Genomic DNA, 15,134 nt, shown 5'->3' on the forward strand with positions numbered 1-15,134 from the left:
GACCTGATAAGCAGGTAGCCTGTCTGACATGACAAACGTAGCCACAAAGTTCGACATATTTTTTGCTTTACTGTCTCTTTTAATGCTAACTTGTCCCAAATTAAGAAGCAATAACTCACTTTGCCCTCTCTCTCTGCCCCATGACTGGGGAATAATAGAACAAAAAGAAATAAAAAGCTAAGGTTTGACAAAACTAATAATGGAGACAATGCATCACCACATAGTTTAATTGTTTCTATGTACACATATGCATATGTTAGTGTGTGTGTGTGTGTGTGTGTGTGTGTGTGTGTGTGTGTGTGTTCCTAAATATAACCTGTTCAGTATGTGTTTTCAGTGCTGACCATTTGGGATTGGATAACCAATGGGTGTGTTCTTCCCTGGGAAGACTATTTCCCCCAATCTCAGCATTCCTTAGTTGCCTATAGTTCTTATTATTAGAATTAACTTGATATTTTGTTTTTACTTTTTAAGTAGTCACTAAAAAACCTAGTGTTAAGGATTTAGGGCTTTTCTAAGCAACTCACTACAAAAAATAATGTGCAGTGAACATAAATTCGTTTCAAGTAATTTGCCTCCTGTGGAGCACATATTCATGCTCAGAACGTGTCTTCATATTTTTCCTTTATTTTGATGAAGGACAATTGGCCAGGACTTTGAGTTGCTTGGAAAAGGCCTTCTGAAGCATGCGATAAATAGTTACATACATTATTTTGGTCCATGTTTGGGACCCAGTGCTTTGTATAGCTTTAAAATCTGTATCATATTGAGTTTCAGTTACTCTGTGACCCTGTTTGTGTTTCTCATGGCTTTGCCATAATCTTGACTGGCCCAGTTAGGATCTTGTCTTGAAGATAACCAAAACTGGTTCTTGTCCAACTACTATTTGAATTTTCCCACTATCTGTAATTTGGATAGATGATTGAAGAAGTGAATATTCATATTAATCAACTAGTCAATCAATTGTTCAACATAAGCTATGAGAGACAAAAGTGCAATCTAGCTGTGTGATGTTAAGTAACCCATTTAACTAATCTTGGGATCCCTCAATTTCCTCATCTTTATACAAGGACAATTCCTCAAGAGTCTAGGTAAGCATGAAATGTCAAAATAGATGTAATCAGATAAACATGGTAGAAGTCAGGATATAGAGCTGCAACCCCATTAAAGATACACTACCCACTATGTGGAAATTTTAGCCCTCTGACCTATTTTCCTTTCCATTTCCCTTTGTTCCATCTATCGACAATTTTTATGATTTTCATTACTCTTTTATTTATTTATTGAGAGAAGAGTTGCAGTCCAAGAAGTTAGAGGACAAACTGTGTAGAAGCCAGAGGACAAATTGCAAGTCAGTTCTTTCCTTTCATTGTGTGGGTCCCTGGGATGAAATTCAGATCATCAGGCTTGGCAACAAGAGCCTTTAACATCTCCATGGCTCTATCAGCAAATATTTGTGGTATATGCCATGTATTTACTACCTGTGCCAGACCCAAGGAAACATGTGCACTTTGGACGTCTTTAAGAGTAGGCATAAGAAATAATCAGGATAGGCTAACACTGCACCCTTCAAATGATAACGGCAGATACAGAAAATAGATACTCAAGCCTGTCTCCTCTCTGAGACATCCCTGACCCGAGGCTGGAATCTTTCAGCTGTCTTTGAAACCACTGCTGCTTGTTTTGCTCCTGCAGCTTTCCCCAGCTGCTGTCACATCTGTCTGGGATCACGGCAAGCTTGACTGCCTTAATAGCGTGGTATCTGCTGGAGCCTGGCACCTCAACTCTTCTATCATCATCATGGCTATCCAGGCTGACCTCAGTACTAAGCAGCAGCTTTCGTGTGGACTCATGTATGAGGCACACCTCAGGCAGCAGACTGTCCCAGCTACTCCCTACGGCAGTGGGAAGAGGTTACAGGCTGCTAAACTCAGTCATATTTTATCAAAGCCTTTGATCTCAGGTTTGATCTTTGCCAAGATCCGTGACATAAACAGGTCTCTGCTCACATGGCAACTGGTGTTAACTCGATTACTTTTTTTCATGTTGAGCCTCCTGCTGCTTATACATTAATACCACATGACACAAAGTGAGAGGTCAAAGTATAAATAGGCATTTTGTACTAGACGGCATTTTTCCGTTCCCCCTATTGGCTCAATCCAGATCCCTGCACATTTGCAAGCATTTTCCTTGCATCTGCTTGAAAGGCATCATCGGATCATTTTTTATATGTTTTCTTTGGGTTTAGTATAGGTGTGTTTTAGGGAAGCCAGTGGAATAAAAAATAATCTCATATGCCCTGCTCATTGATTTCATTAAGCAACATCCAATGTTATAAATATAAAGCATGAGTAATTGAACCAGATTTTAACAAAAAATAGTCTCCCAACATCCATATTTTTCTTATAAGTTGAATATCTCTTCTAAGACAAATGATTTGCTTTGCAGTAGTAGTTGAAATAGTTGTAAGGAGAGAATTCGGAAAACCTTAAAGAACTAGAAAAGAAAATCAGATACACTGAATGACACGAGGAAAACAAAATCATTCAGGACTTAAACACCTAACGTGAATAAGGAACATGAGCTTGACTCTTCAGAAAACAGAAAGCCCATGTGGTATTGAAGGGTAAGAAGGAAAATGCTAGAACAGAGATCATTTGGACAGTAGCAGGTGGGCAAAACTGGAGCAGATGAACTGCTTATAAGATAAGTGTCGTGTTGAAGACAATCACTCAGGTAACGTCTAGAGCAACTGTGGAGGAAGAGAGTGAAAGTTGCAAATTTAAAGTGAAGCAATGAGATATGGCAATCAATGGGAAGAGTAAAGGGTAGAGACACATAAGGCTACTGCAGGAGTTTGTGTTTGATGTTAAAGGGAAAAGCTGGAGTGGAAGCTACCAGATCCTGGGAAATGCTGTTAAGAAGATAATTACAGCACGAAGACCATATGCAAGAAGGACATAATTCCATCGTCCCTGCTTCAAGCATTAGTCAGCCTGACCATCACCAGGAATGTTTAAAAGAGACCAAAAGGCATTCTAAGTTCAAGAACTCTACAGTCTCAAATACATGGGAAAATATGGTCAACGAATAATTCAAACAAATCCAAGTAAAAACTATTGGTAAGTGGAACCAAGCAAAAAACTAAAGATCTGACCACAAATTAACCCCCCCCCTCTCTCTCTCACACACACACATGCAAACACATGCACACTTCTTCCCTTTGGTCTTGGTTTGGTTTGCAGTAACAAATGAGCTGTGAACAACAATTAGGAAGAGGAATGTCAGGGCATTAGAAGCAGGTCCTTGCTAAGAGTTATGTAACCTGGGATGTGGGGTCAGCTCAGCAGTTAACCACTCACAGACAGATCTCATGGTCTCCTGACATACTCACCTATCTCCTCTCTACCTATGTGGCTATTGTTTCTCAGGCTTTATTCTTGCCTGCTCCCTCTATGTCCTCTGTTGGTTTCACAGTCACCACAGATTGTACAAATACACTATGATGCTTGTTCAACAACATTATCACCTAATAGTGTACTTCTAATGGCTGTCTCCATCATTAACCAAAATATAACCATATGATTGGCCTAATAAGTGATCTTCCTCCTTCCAGAATTATCTTTTGAAAACTATATGAAATCATAATTCTCATACCATGTGTATGATTGGACACATGTCCTAAATTTAATACTTGGTGTATATAAAACTAAAAATATTGGCATCATGTTTAGAACATAAATAAATGGCTGAGACCTAAAATCCCTCCAAGAACTGGCTCTTCCCATTTCTTCAAACTCATTTGGTAAAGACGCTGATTCAAGACACTCCTTCAATACAGGTTTGATTTTTTTATTTTTCTACATGCCGGTGATTGTTACACAATCCATCTTGCTTTTTGAAATGGTCTTTTTGTGTTAACAAAATCCTTACACCTGTGGGACAACCATAACTGTCATCTACCTGGCCAGTACCGGAACTGCCATCTTCACTGTTCATAGGCATCATCTCTTCTGACTGTTCCATTTGCAGGTCCTATGAGTACCACATTTTGACTATTTTGACTCACACATCATCAAATCAAAGCTTTGTTTAAATATATCAGTTCCCCTGACCTACCATGTCAGAGCCTCTGCTAAAAGCCCCAGATATCCCCAGTGGTGGTGTTGCGCATCTCTAATCACCCAGGGCTTGGAAGGCAGAGGAAGGCAGATCTTTAGAAATTTGAGGGCAGCCTATCTACAGGGTATTCCAGGACAGCCAGAGCAACACAGAGAAACAGGCAAAAAACAACAAAAAAGAACTTCTAGGTAATAGTATATATAAGTATGTATGTATGTATGTATGTATATAGTAATATATGCTAATGAATACTATACAACAAAAATGTAAGTAGATTTGCTCTTCTAAATCAAGGACCAAATACAGAATATCAAACATATTTGCTCATAACATATTAGACTTAATAAAATCAGGACATAGTATCTCTTCAAAGTTGTTTGGCTCCTTATTAACTGAATTGGAGACTAGGTGGTTCCTCCCCCCCCCCTTTTCTTTTTGTTTGTGTTTCTCTGAATTGAGTTTTAATGAGACCATTCTGCCTCCTGGAAATACTTCCCCTACTTATTACACACTCAGTGGTAAAACGTGTATTCATCAGAACCACAGCTGAGATGCATTTGAGAAAGTGATTTAAAGATGTTATTGCTGCCTTTGTTTGCAAGTTTATTAAAGAGAGCCTGGGCATTGTGTGGATTTCTGCCATATCAACAATTACTTTGTCTTTCAAAAGTTCAAATGACATTGCTGTATAATGGCCCATTTCTGGTGATCTGTTCTCAGCATACTTACAAGATACTGAAAATAAATAAAATCTAATTAGAACAAAAAGATCAAGTAATACTTAGGCTCAGCATTTCAGTTCAGCAATGACTCAGCTTTATAATGATTTCAGACCATGAGGGTAATTTGTCTTTATTTTATTATAATAACTTAGCCACTAATTAGTGTTCATTGGCCATTTTCCACCTCTCTAAAATCTCATAAATAGAGGGTTTCATAATGAAATCTCTCCTTAAATGTCTTGACTGAAAACTAAAACAAAGTGGATTTTTGAAATAGTCAGAACTATACCATTTTGTAAATGAAGCCTGAAGCTTCCAATAGCCTACTCCCATACAAGCCATATGACACATTAAAAATATTTTCAGAATCATTCATGTTTTTCCTAGTGAGCTGCAAACATGTAAGTATCAGCTTAGCTCTAATCTGTTGTTCATATCAATGACTGCAGACTGAGAGTTTCTCAGAAGGACTCTGCCCTATGGTCACTATATCACACACATCACATGTGACAGGCATTTAATTTGAATTAAATTGTGAGTCTCACAATACTGTTCTTTTATTTATGAAAAAATTACTACGGCTACTTCAGATAATTTTATTTCATTTTCATCTTTGATATTAAAAACCAAATAAACTTCCTCACCTAATCGGTGTTTATTTTGACATTTTTCACATTTCTCTGAACCATTGGTGTTACAAGCAGCAATAACTTCACAAATGACAGAAAATAAATTATAGCAAAGATGAACAGCCAAGTTCAAGTGAAAGCCATCAATTCACAGCTTTTCCTTGAAAAAAAAGAAGAAAAAGAAAAAAAAAACACTTTCTTACTTTCAAACCTCTTCCCATGAGTAGTAAGTCTTGGTATAAGAATAATATGTAACAAAATGGATAATCCTACATAAATATAGCCAACTGATATAGGTCAAAGAAGCAAAGGCAAGACAATGCAGAAAAAAACTTGTGCTGAAACAACTGGATATCCACATAGGAGGAAATAAAAAAGTACACAGACACAGATTTTGAACCCTTTACAAAAGCAAACTCAATTGGATCTTAGAGCTTACTATAAACTGTCCAACTACATATCACAAGGATGATAAGATGACCTTGGGTACAGTGATTACTTTTGAGATACACACCAAAGGCACAAGCCTTGAAAAAAATCCTTGAGAAGCTAAAATTCATTAAGATTAAAAGTTTCCTAGAAAGTGGCAATGCCAAAAGAAAGAAAACATGAACCATAGACTTGCAGAATTTTTTTTTAAATGTATTGGATATATATGGAATGAACTCTTTAAATTCTAAGATAATTATGTGAAGGAGTCAGGAAGATGGTCTAATGGTAAAATCCTTCGTATAAACATGAGTATCTGAGTTCAAATCCCCAAGACCTGTGTTAGGAAAAAAAAATATGTAGCAGTGTATTCCTAGAATAAAAAGAGACACTACTAGGAGAGAAAACGAAGAGAGAATACTGGGAGAATAAAGACAGGAGAATACTAGGCAAATAGTAAACTCAGGTTTATTGAGAAACATTGTCTTAAAAAATAAGGTAAAGCATGGTAGAGGAAGGGACTCAATACTGACCTCCAACCTCCACACATATGCACACATGTGCATTTATAGAAATGCACACACATGAGGACGTACACAAAATACATCACACACGTGCACACACATGCAAATAAGATGCTGAATAATTCAATTTTAAAATGGATCAAAGACCTTGACAGAAGTTTCAGTGTAGCAGTTTTCTTCTGCTCTGATAAGGACACCATGACCAAGGCAGCTTGTAAAAGGAAGGGTCTGTTTGGGCTGACAGTTCTAAAGGTATTAAAGTCCATCATGACAGGGAACCATAGCAGCAGCAGTAGACACAGCATCAGAAACAACTAAGAGCACATATCACAAACCACAAACAGGAAGGAGAAAGAGCTCAAAAAAAATAATAATACAAGGCTTTGAAAACTCAAATCCCACCCCTAGTGACATACTTCCTCTTACACCTACTAAGCCAATGTAAACTGCACCACCACCTGAGGACCAACCACTAAGAATATCTGAGACTACAGGAAACATTTTTATTCAAACCATTGTGTTCAGCTGACAATGTAGTCGAATGTAAAGAAGAATAAGAAAAAATGTTTATGTCAAATGTCAACAGTGAGACACAAAACAACAATGTTGTATCACCACCCAGCAGTTAGAATGACCCAAATTCAGAGCACTGGCCAGCAAATGGTAGAACGCAGCAACAGTAACTATCCACCACAGCTGATAGGTATGTAAATGTAACAGCCACTTTGGAAGACAGATTCTTTCTTTCAAAACTAAATACACTCTTCTTAATTCCGCAATTAAATGATTTGTTATTCATCCAAAGTTCTAAATATATGTTCATACAAAAACAAGTACACTAAGAGCTCATAGAAACTTTATACATGGTTGAAATTTAAAAGAAAAAATCGAAGCATTCTTTGATGAGCAAATGCAATATACCTTGATATTGAGGCAATAGAATATTATGAAATATCCAAAATACATATTAATAATAACTAAGTGAGCTGTTAGGATATGGAAAGGTGTAGAGGAAAGTCAACTGCAGATCACTTAGTAAAAGAAGTCAATTTTGCAACACTAAATGATATTCTGAACAAGCAAAAGTTGTAAAAGATCAATACATGCTGTAGAGACCTAGCAAAAGAATGGGTAGGCAGAGGACAGAGAATTTTTAATATAGAGGTGATTGTTTGTGATAGTCTTTGTATACTTACATCATTATATAAATCCTTAGAACATAGACTGCACATTACCAAGATTTAATTATAATGTTCATTTTGGATATCTGGTGACTATATGATATAGTTTTTCAGTTATGATAAATGTACTGCTCAAGTACAGAATGGTGAAAAGAAAAGACTCTTAATGTGGGAAAGATCTTAAAAATCCCTGCATCTTTTCAGTTTTCCTTAGCTACACCTAAACAACTCTGGAAGTTAAGAGTAGTATTAAGTTAATACTTACGTAAGCATTCTTTTTAAGAATAAATCTTCAGTTAAACACATAAAATGAAAATATTTAAAGCATCCTTCTTTTAACAAGGGTTAAACATATATAATAGATTAAGATTAAAGAGCATGTGGAATTATCACTTACCTCTGCATTCAATAAGCACCCACTTTGTTAAGGATTTGGAGCAACTAGAAAGTTCACATGTTCTTTAAGAGAATGGAAAGCAGTATAGCCACTTCAGAAAAATCTCAAATTTAATGATAAATGATAAATCTCATTTATCATTACCACAAAACTCAGTAATGCCATTTCTAAAAATAAAAAAAGTGTCTACTGAATAATCTATGCATGAATTTTCATAGTAACATTGAATCAGTGTGCATAATAAAATACATTCCTAACACTAAAATCCCGAGATGACATCAGAGTACATAAGTTCAAAAGCTCAGTCCTCCACAAGATTGCCTAAACTTTAGATGCAAGCTGTATGTATAAGTGTCTGAAGGTTACATATTTATTTAAATACATGTCTGTATTACCTTGAAAACCTCACTAATGACTATAAATTTGATAGATATGGCTCACTATTAGTCTACATTTCTTTATTAATCTTATTAGCTTTTAAGGACTAAAACTTTAGATTGTATAATTAAACAAGCTATATATGCATGAACTGTATATGTAATACCTTAAGCAAAATAAAAACAGATGTATAGTTTAAGGACAACAAAGTTAAATTTGTATCAATATACAAAATATCTTAAATAGAAGTAGAAACATATATAATAACCTTAAATTTGGAACCACATACAAAAATCATTTAAACCAGAATAGAAACATATACACAATGTAACAAAATTAACTTTAAATTTGTATCATTATATCTTCCCTAAATATATCAAACATCTATAACCTACCAAATAATCAAAGACCATCCATACCCCCACAACTCTTGGGAATGTGGAAGTCGTTTTCTCCAAACTGCATCCTGCTGTCTGGACAATGTATCTTTAGGATCCCTGAGAAAATATGAGACAATAGCCAAGTCCTGGGAAGACCACCTCTAACTTTCAGTAATAGATATCACATGTCAAGTTTCAGGAGGTCTCCCTTAGTCAAATCTGGTCCATCTTAACCTGGAATGCATCCATAGACTCTTGTTTCCTCTGAAAACAAAAGCAACACTGCTTCTCCAAAGCATCATTTAAGATCTATTTTACAAATATATTTTTTGACTTCTGTCTTAAAGTTAAGGAATTTTTTAAATATTTTAAAAGATTATTTTATCAGTCTCTCTTTCAATCCCATGTCTCCCAGCAGCTGTCTCTTGCCTGTCAGCCATCAAAACACTCAAAATCAACACAATAACATACAGGATCCAAACTCTGTGTGTATTTCCTTTCTCTACATGGCTTATCTTTATATTACTTTTACTGTCTCTTTAAATGCTTTGTTTTATTTTAAAATTATTTATTTTTTCCATTATTGCCTATACCCGTTTTCTTAAACCTACACACATTGCAAAAACACATTGGAACATGTTTAAAAGTTTTTTCTGGATCTCTTATACTGCAAATCTTTTAACTTTTTTTGTCTGTGTGAGTAAAAGTTAAATCTGCCATGCAGCATGTTGCACGGCTTGGATACACCTCTGTGTACTGTTGTGGAAATCAGTCATGCTGTGCTCACGCCCTCATGCCACAGTGTCTCTGTTTCCATGGCCCATATGAGAGACATAGCTAGAAAACTGTTTTTGCCTGGATTTATTGCGACTAGAAGCTTTTTTAAAGCTTTCTCAGGCTTTATAGAAATTCAAGAGCTTCATATTGGTATGCTATTTGTAACCAGAAACTTCTCTGTCCCACTCAGCCCCACAGATATTTCTAAATAATCACTCAGATACTTAATATTAATTATAAATATTTGACAGATGGCTCAGACTTATTACTAGATAGCTCTTACATTTAAACTGACCCATTTCTACTGATATGTGTAATACCATGTGGCCTGTGGCTTACTGGTAGTGCTCTGACATGTTGCTCCTAGGACGGTGGCTGGTGTCTCACAGACTCCACTCTCCTTTTCCTATATCTCTGCTTGGATTTCCCATCTGGCTCTATCCTGCCTGGCCATAGGCCAAAGCAACTTTATTTATCAACCAATAAGAGCAGCACATATTCACAACATACAGCAATACATTCCACGTCACCCACCTGCCAAGGAATGAGTAAACAATTTGGAGCAAACCTACACAACAGAACATTTCTTAGCAATAATAATGGAATAATGAAGAATCTTAAATGCATTATGTCAAATGAAGGAAGTTACTCTTTGAAAATATAGTCGTTGATTCCATTTTTTTAAATTATTAGGAAAGACCCAATTATTGAACTAGTGTGACCCATGGTACAATGGTTTCATTGTGAAAAAAATCCTCCATAGGATCATATACTTAAACACTTAGTCTCTTGGTGGTGACAATTGGAAAAACTGGGCAACATTTAAGACATAGGATTTTGCTAAGCAATATAGGAAAGTAAGGATGGAATCTAAATTATGGGTTAACCCCATTTCTATCCAGTGTACTCTGCCTCCCATCTATTTCTGTGGTGTGTCCAAGCTCCCTATGCTTGCACCACCACCAATGGGCTTATTGTTGTGATATAACTGACTGTGGTTTACATAACTTTAGAACTGGTTTTCAGAAAGGATGTGGAAGAATTTTCAGCTGTGACTAGAGAACACCCAGAATACTATAACCATAGTACAATGGGTTATTCTGGTGAGAGCCCAGAAAACCTGACTACCAATACAAATATGGATAGTGAAGACAAAAAAGGTGTGTAGTTCATGATACATTCCGGCCAAGACTCTGGCTATATATACTCTTCCTTTGCCCTCAAAATTCACATGAAGCTGAATTTGAATGTAGTGCACTAACTTATTTGCTGGGGAAAAATTAAAAGCAATATAACATTCAGCCTGTAGATATTTACTGCTCCATGCATACAGTGAGATTCATAGTGAGAATTCAGATCAACAAGTGAAACAAAAGTTTAAGAAAAATATCCAGTTTGGAAAGAAAGAAGCAAGTTTATGCTAAGGTGGGTGCAAACAAAGCAGCTGTCATTGCTGAAGAGAACAGTGCCCTGAGAAGGAGGCAGAACATTCTGTAATAGGACAGTAGGCTTTGTAAAAGTAACAATTCAGTGAGAGTGCATTTTAAAAAAAAAAAAGAGTAGATAGAAAATGCCACACAAAGTTTCTCTGCTTGAACAGTACCACATGAGAACATGTTTCTGCCAAATCCAGCTATCTAGACCATTGTAGGACCATTGCAGTTGTGGTAAAAAGGGTCCCCAGACTCTATTCTGATGGCCACAAAAATTTTAAGGTCATGGACATTGAAACCAGGATTCTAAACAAAGAGTAAGTGAGCCTAGGCACTATCTAGCAAGCAAAAAAAGACAGTGAAGAAGAGATCTGAGAGACTAATGTTAAAAGTGGAGCCCAATTTTTCAATGGGGAGCCAAGGATGTGGCTCATCACCAAGGGATGCTTCAGGCACTGAGCAAGCTACCTCAACATGGAAGACATGATGTTATAGGCAATAGGACTTTAGAGGTAGGACTACCCAATGCCTTCAGGGCCAAGATGGTACTGTCATGTGTCCTGGATGCTGTATGTAGAATGGCAGCATTTGAAACATGGTCTTACTGAATTTCTACTCATCATCCTATTTTTACCCAATTCTATATTCTATTATTGTACATTGGCAATATGAACTGGACCATTTGGTTTTACATAGGCTCACAATAAAGTTTCCCTAACATCTTAGAAGACATTTGGAGTAGCATTACATTTGTATTTTAATAAATAAAGGTTGACTGAAGATCAGAAAGTAAAACAGCCCCACTTGTCAGCCTTACAGAGTGGGCAGTGGGAACACAGCCCCACTGGTCAGCCTTACAGAGCGGGCAGTGGGAACACACACCTTTCATCCCGGTAGTCACACTAGTTGCATAGAAACCTGGCAGTGCATGCCTTTAATTCCAGTGCTGCACACCTTCAACCCCAGCCTTAGAGAGAAATATAAAACGGGAGGATACAGCTCACAGACTCAGTCTCATTCTGAGATTCTGGAGGCAGGATCACCATTTTTGGACTGAGGTCGAGGTAAGAGTCAGTGGCTGGCTGCTTTGTTTTTCTGGTCTTCAGGTTTAACCCCAATTTCTGTCTCTAGGTTTTTATTGTGTTTCAGAGTTTTATTAGTTGTGTCCAAAAATTTGAACTTTTAAACAATATTGGGACTGTTAAAAGTATCGGGACTTTTGAAGTTATATTGAGTTCACTATGCATTATGATCTGGGAATGATCATATAAGAGACAGCGCTGGAGCATTAGAGTTGAATATCCTGGAACTCCAGATGGTGGAGCCTTGATAGGGGGTTGGAGAACCAATGACATATAGGCCTAACATATAAGTGGGGGCAGCTTTAAGCATTATAGCCCAGTACCACCTCTGAACCTATCACTTTGCTTGCTGTCTGACATCATGAGAAGATCAGTTACTTCATATTCTTTCCCAGTGACAAGAACTAGATTGCCACTTCTGCCTGTGTCTTGTACCCTCTAAACTATAAGCCAAAATAAGTCCTCCCCTTATGTACCTCTGTCCTGTATTTGATCATAGAGATGAGAAAAACAATAAAAAATGTAGCCTTTAGGAGCAGAGTGAAAAGACAGAAAACTGACTGTGATGAAGAAAAGAACTTTCTTGGAAGATAGACAAGTTCTAATTATATAACTGTATTACTTTTTTTTCCCAAAACCTATAATGTATTATTATTGAAATGTGTGAAGGCACTGCGTATAAATCACACCTAAATAAAGTGGATTAAAAAGGTTTTGAAGTAAATTGATTTATGTGACTTAAAGGCCAGTCAAGGCTACACATTAAGACCCTGTGACTATTAAGATAGATAAATAGATAAATTGATATATCTACCATCACAGACTAGTGAATGAAAACTTCAATCTAATTTTCTAGAAAAAAATAAAGCCTAAATTTTCCTAACATAAATCAAGATCAACAAAAAGTAAGTATCAATCAGATTTTTACGTACACACAGATTAGAACTAGACCAGCACAGTGTCAGTGGACAAAGAAAGGTTTGTGTTCTATATCAATAGTCAACCACATATGATGGGTGAACAGTCAAACACAGCAAAGTCAACAAGCAAAACTAACCATTATTTGGATGTACTTATAACTGTACAGTATGATAAGGTTTGTCTAAAATTAAAATATGCTGTGAAAATAAAATTGCATATCTCAATGAGAGTGAAATATTTATTAATTTCATCATCACTTCATGACATGAACTCTGCTGGGGAAGAAGTGAGAAAGTGAGTTCATTATCGCTGACCATCATATCAAGTCCACCACCAATTAAACAGGCATCTCTAAAAAGAAATCCTTGGTCTACTTGTAGTTAAATGTTATTAAGGTGATAATGATGGGCATGCTAATTGTCCACAACAAGAGGAGCCCAGAACAGTCTTTGTTCAGTCTCCAGCATCTCATTACCAGGAATTCACAGACTTCTATAAAAAGCTGTCAGAAGAGCTGAGGGCTACAGTGATTAATTCATATGAAAAGGTCAAAAGAACTTCAAAGACAATGCACAATTAATCCTCATTAATCTAGTGTCAAAGTTTTCAAATCAGAGCTTTGTGGAAGTAGAGGCAAACCTAGACTTTGACATAACCTAAGCTTGAATCTGTTGCTTTAAATGACACTAGGTATAATTGTTAAAAGTAGAGTATAGTGGATAATTTAGAGAAAGAGTCATAAGTAATAAGTCTTGGTAGGTTTATTCCTCAGTTTTGTGCAACCAAAATCACTTTAGCTAAGGATGACTCAATATCAATAAAACTGACTAATGTATACAACACAATGCTAAGGTCACACATTTCCAGTAAGCAAAACATTCTCCAAATAACTGCAATATATATTGCATCTACCCAGAAACAGAAAATTGGATTTACAGTTAGATGACTGCTAGCTGAAAAAGTTTAAGTACAGGTTCAATTGTGTTCTGCGCATGTAAGGGTCATTTGACCTGAACTATAAAGAGTTGGGTTACCATCAGTTCATCTATTAGGCATCGATTCTTGCTCTCTTCACTGAAGTTCATTTTCTCACCTTGGCCCTTGATAATGAAATACAGAATTTAGTTGCAGATCATATTATATCATTGCCTATTCAAATATTACCATGCAACAAGAAAACATCCTCATGAAAACATGAGCACCAAAGGATACGATGGCACGATGTATTATTTTATACTATGAAGTTATATATGGAATTGAATGAGGTTATAGTGTTGCCCATTAATTTCTGGGAAAAATAACAATGCAGTTATTATTATTTAGATTTCAATGAAGAAGTATTTGTGATTTTTCTGTATTGAGCAATTTATTTATTTATTCCCTCAAGTATGTCCAGCACCTACATCAGAACTGGGGCCCTTAGAGTAAGAATAAGAGGTACTTAGCTTTTTGAGAGACTAGTCACAGATGAAGTACTCTGTGACATTCTCCTACCTAGGGAGTTTCCCTAAATACCTGGTGCAGCTCATGTGATTAAACCTGCAATTCTTATAAAGTCAATAAAAGCTCCGAAGGATAAGGAAGTTTCATAAAGTGATTTCATATGTAAAATGGCTAAAGAACACATTAGTCTTCCATTTGATTACTCTCTTGTTGTATTATAGAATAAATGTTTCTGATTGTTTTCAGTCATATGTAGTTCTGAAATGGAGAGCAGTTGTTCATTATCATGTCATAAAGCACAAATATTTTAGTTGGAACATTTCGATGAAATCACAATAGAAGTGACAGGAGAAATAAAAATTTCTAAGTGATTTCTTGTATCTTTCCTTCTATCAAAACAACAAAAAAAAACACATCTTGGAGTCATGACAATTTTGTAAAAGAGAAGAGGAAGGTGGCAAAAATTAAACAAAGTAAAAAAATAAATAAAAATAAAATAATGCCAGCCATAAGAAGTGGCTCATACAATTATGAGCATCTGAGAAAGTGAGGTCTAATTTCAATCCACATTCAGCAACATTTGCAAAGCTGTACTAGGTCTAAAGAAAATACTGGAATGAGCAAGAAGTAGCTGAGCTCCCCAGGGTTGCACAATCTTAAAGGATTTACTTCTTCTTGTTCTAATTTCTCTAACTCAGGATGCATAAGAATGTTTA

This window comes from Chionomys nivalis, chromosome 6, assembly GCF_950005125.1.
Source record: "Chionomys nivalis chromosome 6, mChiNiv1.1, whole genome shotgun sequence".
NCBI classification, from domain to species: Eukaryota; Metazoa; Chordata; class Mammalia; order Rodentia; family Cricetidae; genus Chionomys; species Chionomys nivalis.